Genomic DNA, 15,029 nt, shown 5'->3' with positions numbered 1-15,029 from the left:
GAGTGAGTCTAAGGTCAGCATCAACTGCCTCTGTCCATGAGGGCCATGGGTGCCACTTCAGGGATGAATATGCAGTCTCCCATCCAATCAACCAGGCTACGCTTGGATATGGTTAGTGAGGAGCTCTGCTATACATGAACTGGGAGTCTATTTCAAAGGAGAGGCTATCTTTGACAGATGTATCAGTCTCTCCATCATGTTCTGTTGATGTCACAGGCTAAGTTAAGATCAATGGAGTGAGGGACTCTTGTCCCATTTGATCTGCAGATGTGCAGCATTTCCTGTAGGGCAGGGTCAGAGGCTGCCCTATAAGCTAGGTGTTACCTCTCAGCAGCCTTATAAGATCTAGATTACAATGACAGGACCTTTAGTCTGTCCACATAAGACATGGTTTGGAGGCATTAAATTTTCCTTGTGAGACACCTCTGTGGTCTCTCCAGCTGCTGTAGGTGTCTGGCGAGGTATATGCAAAAGGGGCATTGCACCCTACTAGTGGCCTAATGTGGGTCGAGTACAGTGCAGTTATAACATCCTTAGATGTGGATGCGATGACCTTACTTATGAGGTGTGCAATGTAGAAGGCTTTCCTTACCACTTTGGAGACGTGGTGATCGAAGTTTAGATTGCCGTCAGCCTGAGTTCCCAAGTCTCACACCATCAGGCCATCTACTTTATCCTGGACTTCTGAAAAATAGATTCCAGACAGTAACAGGCCCAGTACAGATCCTTGTGGTATGCCACTGGTGACTGGTTCTCCACTCTGCTGGAGCATAGCCAGTTCTCAGGCTACAGTTAAAGACAATGCCAAGTCATTTGCTAGGTCTTGTTTTAGATTGTTAAGTAAGTAGCCTGGGATGTTGTCTGGCCCCATCTGACCTTGATTAGATGGGCTTTGTTAGCAGAGTGAGTCCAAGGTCAGCACCAACTGCCTCTGACCATGAGGGCCCTGGGTGCCACTCCTGGGATGAATATGCAGTCTCCCATCCAATCAACCAGGCTATACTTGAATATGGTCAGCAAGGAGCCCTGCTGTACATGAATTGTGAGTCTATTTCAAAGGAGAGGCTATCTTTGAGAGATGTATCTGTCTCTCTATCTTGTTCTGTTGATGTTACAGGCGAAGTTAATATCCGTGGAGCGAGTGACTCTTGTCCCATTTGATTTGCAGATGTGCAGCATTTCCTTTAGGGCAGGTTCAGAGGCTGCCCTATAAGCTAGGTACAAGTTACCTCTCAGCAGCCTTATAAAATATAGAGTACAGTGACAGGGCCTTTAGTCTATCCACATAAGACATGGTTTGGAGGCCCTAAATTTTCCTTGTGAGACACCTCTGTGGTCTCTCAAGCTGCTGCAGGTGTCTGGTGAGGTACATTCAAAAGGGGCATTGTACCCTACTAGTGGCCTAATGTGGGTCCAGTACAGTGATGTTATAACATCCTTAGACCTGGATGTGATGCCTTTACTTATGAGGTGCACAATGTAGAAGACTTTCCTTACCACTGTGGAGTCATGATGATCAAAGTTTAGATTGCTGTTGACCTGAGTTCCCAAGTCTCACGCCATCAGGCCATTTAGTTTAGCCTGAACTTCTGAAAAAAACAGGCCCCATACAGATTCTTGTGGTATGCCACTAGTGACTGGTCTACTGTTAGAGGTGAAGTCCCCAACTTTAACAATGTGTGTTCTGTCTGTGAGCCAGTTGACTACTCATCTAGTAACATAAGGGTTAATCCCCAGCTGGGAGAGTTTCTCAGTGATAGTTGAGTGGGGAATTGTATCAAAAGCCTTGTGTAGGTCAAGATAGGTGGTATGCATTGTCTTACCTTCATCCAGGGCTTTGGTGACAGTCTGAAAGAAGTCTGCCAGGTTTAACAAGCATGATCTACACTTAACAAAGACAAACTGGATTGGGTCAAGAGTTTGAAGGTCACCTCTGTCCTTGTTGATACCATGATGATACTTTCCGTGGTCCTACAAAAGAAGCTGGTTAGGCTTATGATTCTGTAGTTCCCAGGGTCAGTTGATGGGCCTCCTTTCTTCATGGGGTTAGTGTTGCTGTTCTCCACTCTGCTGGAACATAGCCAGTTCTCAGGCTACAGTTAAAGACAGTGCCAAGTCATTTGCTAGGTCTTGTTTTAGATTGTTAAGTAAGTAGCCTGGGATGTTGTCTGGCCCCATTGAGGCCATGTTTTTATGCTTGAAAAGAGAAAATAGGACCTGCTCTCTAGAGATACTAGGCGGGACTAGTGTCAGGAATGCTTTGAGGTATGTCTGGTGAGGGCAGGAGGTGAAGTTTGTGTCAAATCTGTTGGCTAGCAGGTTGGCAATTTCCTTAAGTACAGTATGAGTGGTACCATCCACTACTAGTTTGACACATAGCTGGGCATTCCCTTTTAGATTCCAGACATAGCTAAAGAATGACGTATGGTTATCATTAACTAAGGATGCTATTTTAGCCTTGTAGTTATAGTATGCCTGTGTGGTTTTTTTTGGTAGCTTTGTAGTTAGCTTTAGTGGACTTTACAAGATATCTGATTTGCTTGTTCAAGCTATGGAGGGGATTTTTATTTCTGCTGAGTGAGTTCCTTCTTGTTCTTAGACATCAGTTTCTTCTTCTTCTTCTTGTTATATAACCTATTTATACCTGAGGTCCACCAGGGTGGCTTGTGTTTTTAGGAGTGCCTGTTTTTGATCTGGTGAGGTACAGCTGAGTCTATACAGTTGTTTAGGTGTTTATACAAGGCATTTGTATACACCTGTGCATAGGAGTCATTGTTGACTGTGTTTGCAGGGGGTTTGAAACTTTTTATACTATTGCTTAGTAGGCTGTAGTTAGCTTTCCAAAAATGTTTTTTAGTTTTATTGCTCCTGTGGGGATGTCAGGTCCAGTAGTTACTTCAAATGAGACTGATTTGTGGTCATACAGCCAAAGTACACTTCAAACACCAGTCTGGGGGTACTGAGATATTCTTACCACCTAGATGCAGTGCAGATATATAAAAATGAGATATGATTTTCACTAATCATCCCCCAGACTCCTATAAGGTTCTGATGTATTCAGAAATATTGCTCAAAATTAAATGAAGACAATGGATCATAACAAAATCCTTTCAATTAGAATATATCTTCAGACTAACATTATATATGTTTTGTTTTTATAACTAAATCTTCAGCAAGCCTTTAACAAGGTGCTGCAAACAGTAGTTTAAAAATTGCATCAGTCAGACATTTCTCTGCAGTTTTTCTTACAACTGTCAACTTTAATGTTCATCATTCCTACTGCTGTAGTAGCCTTTAGGCTATATGGATTATATCTTACCCAAGACATAACTGGCCGGCATACAAATGATCCCTCCTACACATCATCTCTGTCTGCTAACTGGTCAGACCTTGTTGTTGTTATGTCTTTCGGCTTTTTCCAGTTAGGGGTCGCCACAGCGGAACTCCGGTCTGCTAATGATTGGCAGTAGATTTTTATGTGCCGAGTTGCTGGCCCTGATGCACAACCTTCAACGAAGGTACGCCCATTCACGCATGTCTCCACACAGAAGACGCTCTAGCTGAGAATCGAACAGGACAACGTCTTACTGTGAGGCGATAATGCTATCACAGCACCACCACCGCAGTTAATCTTTTAGAAACCTTGTGAAGTAGTAAATCAAGAGGCTCTACAAGAGCAACAGCTGGCACTTCAGATCCTTATTCTGGCAGTTATGTCACTTTAGGGAACCCTTCCTTGCAGAAAATGTAATTACTTAGTTTATTTGTATTGCTAAAAAAGTGTTTTTTATTTTTATTTACTTTAAACGTTCTGGTCCTTTAAAAAATGCCTTTTTAATTACCATCTGTTTTTTGTCTGGTTCCATTGTTTTTAGCCTAGGCTGGTGTTGGGAGCTTATGTGATGTACTAGAAATGTACTGCTTAAGCACACTTTAAATTTTTTTGTAAAAGTTTAAGTGTGGGGCAGTATTTTATTTGTGCACTGACAATGACAGAGCATGCAGTGCTTCTGTTTGCACTGTGACAATTTACCTGCCACTTATTCTCTGTCTGAATTTTACTTGTACTGAGTTTAGATTTTTAGTGTATAGTTTGTGCATTTGCATGACATGTTGTGCTTGTGCTAATGCTGTGACAACTTACTGGGTATTTTTCTTTTAGACTAATTTTACTTCTTAGGGGTTCCAGCAGGATTTTAGTGTACTGCTTGTGCATTTATGGGGTATGTGGTGCTTGTGTTCATGCTGTGACAGCTTACATACCATTTTTGTGTTATTTTTGCCTATGTGACTTTTCTGTGTAACATTTTTACTGAGTGCTTTGGTCTTTTTTTTTCTTTTTAAATAGATGTTCATCAGATATTAGACCCATATAAACAGTGATGAAGAATTTTATACTGGCTTACTTTTTTTTTTAATAATGTGCATAACCTTAAGCTAGGTTAGTTTTATGAAGAAAATCAGAAAATCTAGAGGGGACAAAGTTAGAGCTGAGGCTAAAAGTCACAGTGCTATCCTTAAATCATAGTAGATTAGTAGATGAGAGGAACAAACCTTACTATGTATGAAAAGTGTACTGTATGTTCCACTGTATTCTTTTTTTATTTTTTTATTTTTTTTTTTTGCATTTTGAAGTAGTCAGCCCACTTTGTTTCACTAGCTTGTTAATTACTTGTAGACGTGGCAGTTAAATTATAAATTATCAAGAATTTCAACATTTTTTGAATATTTTGGGCTAAAGCAACTCTAGGTCTCTATCTGTCTTCTAAATGCCCAGCTTCTGTTTTTTCTAACAGTAACACAGGATGTTTCTGTCCATGGCTGGAGTCAAGGTCTTCTGTATGTCTTCCCATCTGTTACTGTGATTTAGCTGGTCCTCCTGAAAGCTGTTTGTGGGAGATCTCTAATCATTTTGATAGTTCAATACTGGCTGAAGCAGCCATGTTTTTCTCTTCATTCTCCAGACCATTTGGAAATCCCTCACCTGATCTGGACAGCCTTTACCTCCTAGCTAAGATTTGCCATCTTACTTCCTGTTTGCAGCAACCTCGCATTACTGGGATGAATTCATTCCTTTTTCTCCTTGTCTCATACGAAAAATCTTTTTCCATGAAGACCCTTTCAATGTTCTTCATTCTCACTACTGCGATAGCTTATGGGTAGTATTCTGCCAAGGACAGAGCACCAGTCCAGTTTGCTAAAGCTCTAACTCCACTCCCACTAACTCCCTCACTCTGGCTGCTGATAGGCTGCACCATTTTGGAGGGAAGTATATCAGCAACCAGAATGAGGTAAATCTTCAATTTATCTTTTTCCTGCCACCTCAAGGAGAGGCATCTCTCTGGCTCCAGAGAACACCAGTCTGCCAAAAGTGTCTTGACTCACAGATAAGACCCCTTTTGGGGAACTCTGCCTGTCATAAATATTCTTTATTAATAGTTGTTGTATTATACAACGACCCCCCCATTAATATTCAAAAACGTGCACGCTATCAGAGTTATAGTAATGGAAAAAGGTCTGGTCGCCCGGACTTTTTCCATTACTATAACTCTTTTTTTACAGCAATGGAGAACGCAAGATCTCCGTTGCTTCACACTGTCTCGCTATGTTAAACTCCTTTAACATAGCGAGACAGTTTGTAAAAAGCAACAGAGATCTTGCTTTCTCCATTGCTTTTTCAAAACTGTCTCGCTATGTTAAATGGGTTTAACATAGCGAGACAGCTTTAAAAAAAGCAACAGAGATTCTCCGTTGCTTTTTTTAAAGCTGTCTCGCTACGTTAAACCCATTTAACATAGCGAAACAGTTTGTAAAAAGCAACGGTGATCTTGCTTTCTCTGTTGCTTTTGCCCACAGCTGTGATGTACTGCGTAGGCATACGCATGTGAAGTACATCAGAACTGCCGCAGAATACCAGACAGCTGCGGAAGGGCAGCAAGGAGGCATCATACAATGCCATTATTTAAGAAAAGTAATTATTTTTTTTCTTAAATAATGTCATTATAATATAATAACCCACTTTTGGGTGTGGGTAATGCTGGATTTACCTATGGTTGGCTTTGTTTGGCCACTCGGGCTTCACCCTCATGACCAAACCACACCAACTGTGGGTAAATCCAGCATTACCCACACCCAGGCGTGGGTTATTGCTGTATTATTTCTGGTCTGCTTTAATGTGTGTGTGTGTGTGTGTGTGTGTGTGTGTGTGTGTGTGTGTGTGTGTGTGTGTGTGTGTGCGTGTGTGCGTGCGTGCGTGCGTGCGTGTGTGTGTGTGTGTGTGTGTGTGTGTGTGTGTGTGTGTGTGTGTGTAGGTTATCTGTGCTTCTGCTCTGTTTACTTGACTTATTTTCCCATTTTGTGTGGAAAACTGTGATTTTATAAAAATATTAAGAATTTTTGTTATGCTTTTACAGTAGGAATGTGTGTTTTTCCTGCTTGTTGCTGTTGTTGAAAGAATTTTAATGTTTTTTTTTTTTTTTCATTTTTGAGGTAATAAATGTTCTATGATATTTCTAACAAAATGTTAAGATCTGGTGAGACTTTTCAGTGTACTGCTTGTGTTTACTGGTTTGGGGAAGGAAAGTATGCTTGGTACTTACTATTGAATACTTATGTACCATGCCCGAATCCAAACCAGTTACAAGTGGCATCCCACAGGGCTCAGTTCTGGGACCTCTCTTGTTCGGTATATACTTCTCTGAGGTTCAGGCTAACACGGGGGGATTATGGCTGACAAAGTTCGCAGATGACTGCAAACTGGGGGCCATAATCGAATCTCCAGCTGACACAAGCATCCTCCAAAAGGGTCTCACAGAGACGGATGCTTGGTGCCAGAGCCACGGCCTCAAACTAAATGCTAAAAAGTGCATAGTCATCCCCTTTGGGAAAAACAAGGTGCCCACAAATTACCACATAGGTGGTAATCCATTAAGTACGGAAGAAGTAGTTAGAGATTTGGGGACCAACGTAGATAGTAATCTCTCCTTTGATAATCACGTTGCCAAAGTGGTTAGAAAGACCTTCTATATAGCCCACCTTATCACGAAAGGGTTCGCATCTAGATCAAGAGAGGTCATTGTGCCCCTCTACTCGTCACTCATCAGGCCCATAATTGAATACAATGCCCTTTTTGGGATGTACCTTACCCGACACCTGCAGCAACTGGAGAGACCCCAAAAGTACCTCACCAAGAGGATCATGGGCTACAAACAGATGTCCTATGCAGCTCGACTAAAGAAACTCCAGCTCTACTCAGTTGCTTACCGCCTACTCAGAGGCGATCTATGCCTGTCGTACAAAGCCATGTCAAACCCAGAATTAATGGACATGCTCCACCTCAAAAAATCCAAGTTCCTTAGAGCTACACGCTCCAGGGACCTAAACCTCAGCACAAAAATAAATAGGACATGCTGGAGGGACAGATTAATTTCCCAGAGGCTCTCCTCACTCTGGAATAGAATCCCAATTCATGTTAGACATAGCCCCTCGCTGACCCTCTTCAAGCGAAATCTGGACGCGTGGATGGGAAATCGCAAATTCACCCCTGGGATCTCTTCTGTGTCCCTGCTAGACAGAGGCACAGTAAACTAATCTTAAAAGGGTACCTTTTGTGACCTACGTTACAGAGGCACAGTAGGCTAATCTAATAGGGAGGTAGAAGCCAAATACAATCTGGCTAGGCTTATAAATGCCCTAGGGCAGATAGCCTAGTATCTACCTATGAACCTATGAACCTATAAGTGTTACTCAGCTTACTGTACCAGTAATGAGGCCCTGCTTCTCCTACTCTGGTGTACCTAAAAAAAAAAAAAAAAAAAGTAAAATTATTGCCTCAGCATACAGTTAGTGACTCTACTGTGGCCAAAGACAGTTCCACAGACCAGGACTAGGGGTTATAGACACTTTCTCATGGCTGTTCCAGTACTTATTACAGGTATGGGAGAAGCAAATGCTTTAGGTACAGGAATTGTCCATGAAAAGAGACCTCTTGCTAGGGATAGTAGGCTGTCCCCTACCCATTCTCCCATTGGGGAGATTCCTAGAAAACAAGAACAAAAACTTAATTGCAAGACAGATGTTATATCTTTGGCTAAGAGTGTTTTGTAATCAGTGAGTTCTGGGGGCTTTTTGTCTTTTCACAGTTTTAGTGCAGGTATTGCAGGAGAACAGTATGTACTTTTAGAGGATGAGGATTCTGACAGAGAATAGGAGTGATTATCCTCAGAAATCCAAAACCCAGAACTCTTGACAATTTAGATAGTGAACATGAATTTAATCTTAGACAAGTTTATTCTTTGTGAGACAGTTGCTTGACTCAGAGATATTTTTACTTCGGAACAAGCAGAGGCTCCCCCAGAATTAGGCATATTTTATGATCTGATAGAGGATAAGATTTCTAATTTTGCATGTATTCCTCCCATTTTACCAACTCTTAAAGGCACTTTTAAAGCTATTTGCAATGTTCCTGACTCACTGGCTGCAGTTCAAAACAAAAGCTTATAAAGCACCATTAAGGTCTGTCCATATTATAAATGTCTTTATTCTCAACTGTCAGCTGACCGTGCTGCAGTAATTCCATCAGCAACAGCTAGCAAGAAATCTTTGGCTTCCTCCAACCCAGTACCCCCTGATAAGGAGGGCAAGTGATTAGACAAACAGGGTAAGAGATTGTGTGCTTCTACTCTGTCAGCTTTTAGGATCTTAAATTATCAGGATCATATGTAGAAGTTTTGTTAAATTTGTGCTTATAGTTTGGAAAAATTTGTTGCTTCATTGTCTCTAGTAAAAATGACTGAAACAACGTACTGTAAAATTTATTAGTAAAAGCAAAGCTTTCAGGTTCAACAACCCTTCTTCAGTGCAAGTGATCTTGCACTGAAGAAGGGCTGTTGAACCTGAAAGCTTTGCTTTTACTAATAAATTTTACAGTACACTGTTTCAGTTGTTTTTTTCTGAAGTTTGGATTTTTACGCACTGCTGCTTCACCAATATTCCTGTTTTTCCATCACTGTCTCTAGAAGGCAGGTCATGTTTGAATCAGATTGTTTCTAAATTGACTTGAGTTTCTAAACATGCTCTAAAAAGTGTGTATTATTTTGCTAGCACTATGTCTAGAGCTTGTGCTTCTTCTATGGTGCTGAGATTTGTTTAGTTGCATAATCAGTATTTTTCTGGTAATTTGAAGTCTGAAATTCTTTATTCTCCACTTAGCCTGAATCTGATATTTGGGCCTGCGGCTGCACAGAACCTGAAATAGTGGGATGACAGAGGTAAGTTGGGTGCATAGAGTCTAAAAGGCCTTTAAAGGACAGAACAAACAGAAATTCCAACCTAATAACAGCAGGCCCCCCACAAAAGAAAATGGCAGGAGAATAACTCTTCCAAACCAAATAAAAGAAGCAATTATCCCAAAAAGAGTCAAGCTCCAGCTAATGAATGACCATGCAGGTAATCTGATAACCTTACTCATACCTCCTGCCACAGTTTCCCTTCCTATCTCACACTAACTGACACACATCTCCTTAGCCTGGAGTCAGACAGTTTCAGATAGATGAGTGTTTGAAGGTGATTCAGGAAGGCTTCACTTGGCAGTGGGGGGAATTGTCCTTCTACTCCTTTCAGAGGAATTCCTTTACATCCACCAAACCAGATAGACCTGCTTCTACCAGTGCTGCAGCATATGTTAGAAGCAGAGGTCATAGAACCATTACCTGCAAATCACATGGACAAAGGTTTTTAATTCCAGGATATTTCTGATACTAAAAAATGAGCATGCAGGGAGAAGTGTGTTAGAGCTGTCTTTTCTCAACCTTTTTGTGAAAGTTGCAAAATTCAAGATGTTGTCTCTACAACAGTGCTTGCACTGCTTCTAGACCTTTGTCTTATGGGAACACTGAATCTCAAAGATGATTGCCATTACATAACCATTGCTCACAGTTTCTGGAAATTTCTAAGGTTTGCTGTATCTGGATCAAATTTTTAATACCCCGTATTACCCTTTGGGCTCTTCACTGCACTTCAAGGGCTCATATAGTGTCTAGCCCCAGTAGTGTCTCACTGCAGTTTGTATCACTTTGAACATTGTATTCGTCATTGACAGAAAGCTGATTGCAAATTCAGCCAGACAAAAAAAAAACTGGTCAAAGCAACCAGATGAAAAGTGTTGTTCACAGGAAGTTACTAGGCTATTGGCCATAGGGACTTTGTAAGCCTAGCCATGTTATACCCTTGTTCCTTTACTGACCAAGTTGTACAGTTTATATATGCAGTGCGAGTCTATGATCAGCACCAACTGCTCTTATCCAAGAGGGACATAGGTGACACTCCCGGGGTAAATTTACTGTCTCCCATCCAGTTGTCTAAGTTGTGCATTACGTGAATTGCGAGTTTGTTCCAGGCAAGTGGCAATCTCTGGGACACATATCTGTCTCTCCAGCATGTACTGTTAATGTTGTAGGCTAGGTTAAGATCCTTAGACTGAGTGAATCTTGTCCCATTTGACTTACGGATGTGCAGCATTTCCATTAGGGCAGGGCCTGAGACTGCTTTGTAGGCCATACCCAAGGCACCACTCAGCAGCCTGTAAGGTACAGACTACAGTAACAGAGATTTCAGTCTGTCCATGTAGGTCATATGTTGAAGGCCCTGAATTTTCTTGGTGAGAAACCTCAGAGATCTCTCCAGCTGCTGCAGGTGACTGGTGAGATACATATAGAAGGGAGAGTTGTATTAGTGGTCTCTTTACAGGGAAATCCCATTGCATCCCCCTCCCATCTGAGTGGGAGGCTTCACTCACCAAATTCCATTCCTCATATATATATATATATATATATATATATATATATATATATATATATATATATATTTATATTTATACACACACACACACACACACACACACACACACACACACACACACACACACACACACACTGACTCCATGATCACACAGCCATTGGAAAACAACAGCAGGGAAGATGCATATTGGAGAACAGAAAAATCACGAAGGAGTGTGAACTCGTTAACTTTGCACTCATCTGACTGCAGGACAACTATAGCTATCCAGCTGTCCTATCCATGTAGCAAATAACAGGGTTAAAAGTTAAAACTGTACATATATCAGCAGGTAGCCATGTAGGTACAGTAAGTTCACATATGGCAGGCTGTATGGAAGAAAATCGATCCTGGATTTCAATAAAGTGTGATTACTTCAGAAATAACACAAGTGGTAGCATGAAGACTTTAATGTTATGGAATAAAACCTAAAAAAGAATTAAGGTAATGCAACCTGATAAGAGCTTAATGAGAGCACAATACCATTGCATCAAGGAATCCAACTTAGTAATAATTGTTTGGTTTCTGAGCCTATTTCAGCAGTAGAGCCCCTAGTATCGAGTCCTACAGTTCATATATAAGTGATATACTGAGATGTCCTTCCTTATATCATTGTTGCAGTATTACTGATTATCAGGATATCCTGCTAAGGATAGCCATAAGTCTGTCCTGCATACTAAAGGCCTGGTCACCTTCCTCTCATGGTATACAGCAATAAGTTACATAAGGGACATATTGGAGCAAATTACTCTGAACTTTTTTGCCATCAGCCAAGAACACTGAACTCTTGATTCAGCTTCAGTTTGTTCATAGGTTCATAGGTAAGTACTAGGCTATCTGCCCAAGGGCATTTTTAAGCTTTGCCAGAGTGTGTTGGCTTTCGCCACCCCCTTAGATTAGTTCCCTGCCCCTCTGTCCAGCAGAGCCACTGCAGTGATCCCCGGGGTAAATTTTCTATTTCCCATCCACCCGTCAAGGTTTCTCTTGAAGAGTGCTAGTGAGGGGCTCTGCCTGATGTATATTGGAATCTTGTTCCAAAGCATGGGGGAGATTCTGGGTCAGGAATCTATCCCTCCAGCACGTCCTATTTATCGTTGTGGTGAGGTTTATATCCCTAGAGCGTGTGGCTCTCGGGAATTTGTTTTTTTTTTAGGTGGAGCATATCCATCAATTCTGGGTTGGCCATGGCCTTGTATGTCAAGCAGAGATCACCTCTGATTAGTGGTATGGAACCGAGTACAGCTGGAGTTTCTTTAGTCGGGCTGCATAGGTCATCTGTTTGAGGCCAGTAATCCTCTTGATGAGGTACTTTTGTGGTCTTTCCAGCTGTTGCAGGTGTCTTGTAAGGTACATCCCAAATGGGGCGTTGTATTCTATAATGGGTCTAATAAGTGATGAGTAGAGAGGCACAATAACCTCCTTTGTTCTGGATGAGAACCTTTTTGAGATTAGGTGGGCCACATAGAAGGATTTTCTAACCACCTTGGCAATATGATTATCGAAGGAGAGATTGCTATCTACTTGAGTCCCCAGATCACTTATTACTTTTTCTGTATTTAGGGGACTGCCACCTATGTAGTAGTTCACGGGTACTTTGTTTTTTCCAGAGGGGAAGACTATGCACTTTTTGGCATTCAGCTTGAGGCCATGATTTTGACACCAGGTATCTGTGGTAGTGTTGTCGCTTCATAGCAAGACGTTGTCCCGTTCGATTCTCAGCTAGAGTGTCTTCTGTGCGGAGGCATATGTGAATGGGGCGTGCCTTCGTTGAAGGTTGTGCGTCAGGGCTGGTAACCCCGGTACGTAAAAATCCACTACCAATCATTAGCGGACCGGAGTTCTGCTGTGGCGACCCCTAACCGGGAAAAGCCAAAAGACACAAATATGTCTCAGTGAGACCCTTCTGGAGGGTGTCTGTATCACCCGGAAAATCAATTATGGCTCCTAGTTTGCAGTCGTCTGTGAATTTGGTCAGCCAAAGTCCTCCTGTGCTTGGCTGTACCTCTGAGAAGTATATACCGAACAAGAGGGGTCCCAAGACTGAGCCCTGGGGTACGCCACTTGTAACCGGTTTAGAGTCGGACCTAGAGTCTGCAACTTTCACTGTGTGGGTTCTGTCCATGAGCCAATTTGCAACCCATTTCATGACGTAGGGGTTAATTTTCAGGTTGGTGAGTTTGTCTGTAATACAAGACTGGGGAATGGTGTTGAAAGCCTTTGCGAGGTCTAGGTAGGCGGTGTGGATCTCCTTACCCTCATCTAATGCCTTGGTAACTGTCTTAAAGAAGTCCACCAGGTTTAGGAGGCATGATCTGCCCTTAACAAAGCCAAACTGGGTGGGGTCTAAAGTTTGGAGGTTCCCAGTGTCTCTGTTAATGAGTTCCATGATGATGCGCTCCATAGCCTTGCAGACCAGGCTAGTCAGGCTTATAGGGCGATAGTTCCTGGGGTCCGTTGTGGCACCACCTTTGTGGAGTGGGATGACTGTTGCTGTGCACCACTCTGTGGGTACGTAACCTGTAGAGAGGCTGAGTTTGAACATTGTGTTTAGGTGAGGGGTTAGTTCATTTTGGAGTTCTTGTAAAACACAGCCAGGGACACCGTCTGGTCCCATTGAGGCTGTGATTTTGGCTTTGGATAGGGCTGTTTTAACCTGTGTGTCGGTGATTGCCTGGGCTTTACATTCTTCTGGTATGGGTATGGGCTTTTTAGGTGGGTGAGAGGGGTGTGAAGTTTGCACTGAACCTGTCTGCCAAAATGGTGGCAATATCAGTTGGTTCAGTGTATTTTGTGCAATTCTGCACCAACTCAGAGCAAATCTGAGAGTTTCCACTTAGGTTCTTGACATAGCTAAAGAACACTTTGTGGTTATCTTTGGAGTCCTTGGCAATTTTTCTTTTGAAGCTAGCCTTGGATGATTTAATGAGGGAGCGTAGTTTCTTGCTGATAGTGATCAGGGATGTCTTTCTTTCTAGGGATTTTGCTGTCACCTGTGCTAGCTTCCTCCTTCTATTGTAGAGCCTGTTTATGGCAGGGGTCCACCGGACTGGTTTCCTTTTCTTGGAGGAGTGAGTCTTGGTTTTACTTGGGATAGCATGATCCATGCATTCCTGCAGATGATCATAGAGTGCCTTTGTATAGGTTTCAGCAGCTTGGACAGCATTGCCCATTGGCGTGGGGGCTGTGAAACCTTCCACCTCGGTCTTAAGCAATGTGAAGTTTGCTTTTGAAAAGTTTTTCACGGTGGTTTCCTTGATTGGGGTTGGGGGCGGAATGTGAATTTCCAGAGTGATTAGTCTATGGTCTGATCTAACCAGCAAGGGGTTGACGTCATGTGTGGAACACAGGTCACCCATGTTGGTAATGACCAGGTCCAATATGTTGTTCCCTCTGGTGGGGATGTTGACCAGTTGATCCAGGGCGTTCGAGTTTATAAATTCTAGGAAGCGTTGGGCAAGGGAGTTAGTACTTAAGTAGTTCTCCCAGTTAATGTTTGGGTAGTTGAAATCACCCAGTATTAGGGTGTTTAGTAGGACCTTCATATTTCCCAATGTCTCCAGAAATGCGGAATGGGGGTCCTGGGTCATGGTGGGTGATCTGTAGCAAGCTACAATTTGGATTGCAGTTTTACTTGTTGTTAGTTGCACTTGGATGATCTCTGATACATCGTCCTGCGCCACTAACCTGAAGGTGTGAGTATCCTTGATGAATATGGATACACCCTCGCCTTTTGTGTTTCGGTCTGGGTTCTGTGGCCGAAAGGTATGGTATGAGTTATAGCCTGATAGTGCTGGGGTGCTCTCTGGAGACTTAAACCAGGTTTCTGTTACCGCACAGATATCGATGTTCTCCATACTGAGGAGTGCCTCGAGTGCATGCATTTTGAGGTTTAGACTTCTGGCATTGAGTAGCATTACCCTCAGTTTTTGGTTACTTGTGCTATTTATGGTGGTGGGTTTGTCTTTTGAGCCTTGTGAAGCAACGTGGCCTGTCGAGCATGTCATCCCAGGCAGACAGATGCTGAATCCCCTTTGAATGACACCAGAAACTTAGCCAATTGTTGAAGTTGATCATTTTTTCTTTATACTGTGGCATCATTCTTGGTGAGGGTAGGATGCTACTCAGGGTCAAGGTCATACCTGCCTGGGCTACATGATCAGAGAGCTCTTTCATGTCTCTTTTCATGTAGTCCAGGG

At 42.4% G+C, this 15,029-nt stretch overlaps 1 protein-coding gene across 1 annotated transcript in view; it reads left to right on the top strand.

Moving 5' to 3' along the window:
• The window catches only part of DNAH1 (dynein axonemal heavy chain 1), a 5,225,710-nt gene that overhangs the window by 4,425,492 nt on the left and 785,189 nt on the right, over nucleotides 1–15,029 (top strand). The gene's annotated exons all lie outside the window — the stretch shown is intronic.

Source organism: Protopterus annectens, chromosome 7.part0 (genome assembly GCF_019279795.1).
Source record: "Protopterus annectens isolate FY-2018-M chromosome 7.part0, PAN1.0, whole genome shotgun sequence".
Classification (NCBI taxonomy): domain Eukaryota; kingdom Metazoa; phylum Chordata; order Ceratodontiformes; family Protopteridae; genus Protopterus; species Protopterus annectens.
The sequence above is the reverse complement of the archived record's forward strand: the minus strand, read 5'-3'. Positions and strand labels throughout refer to the sequence as shown.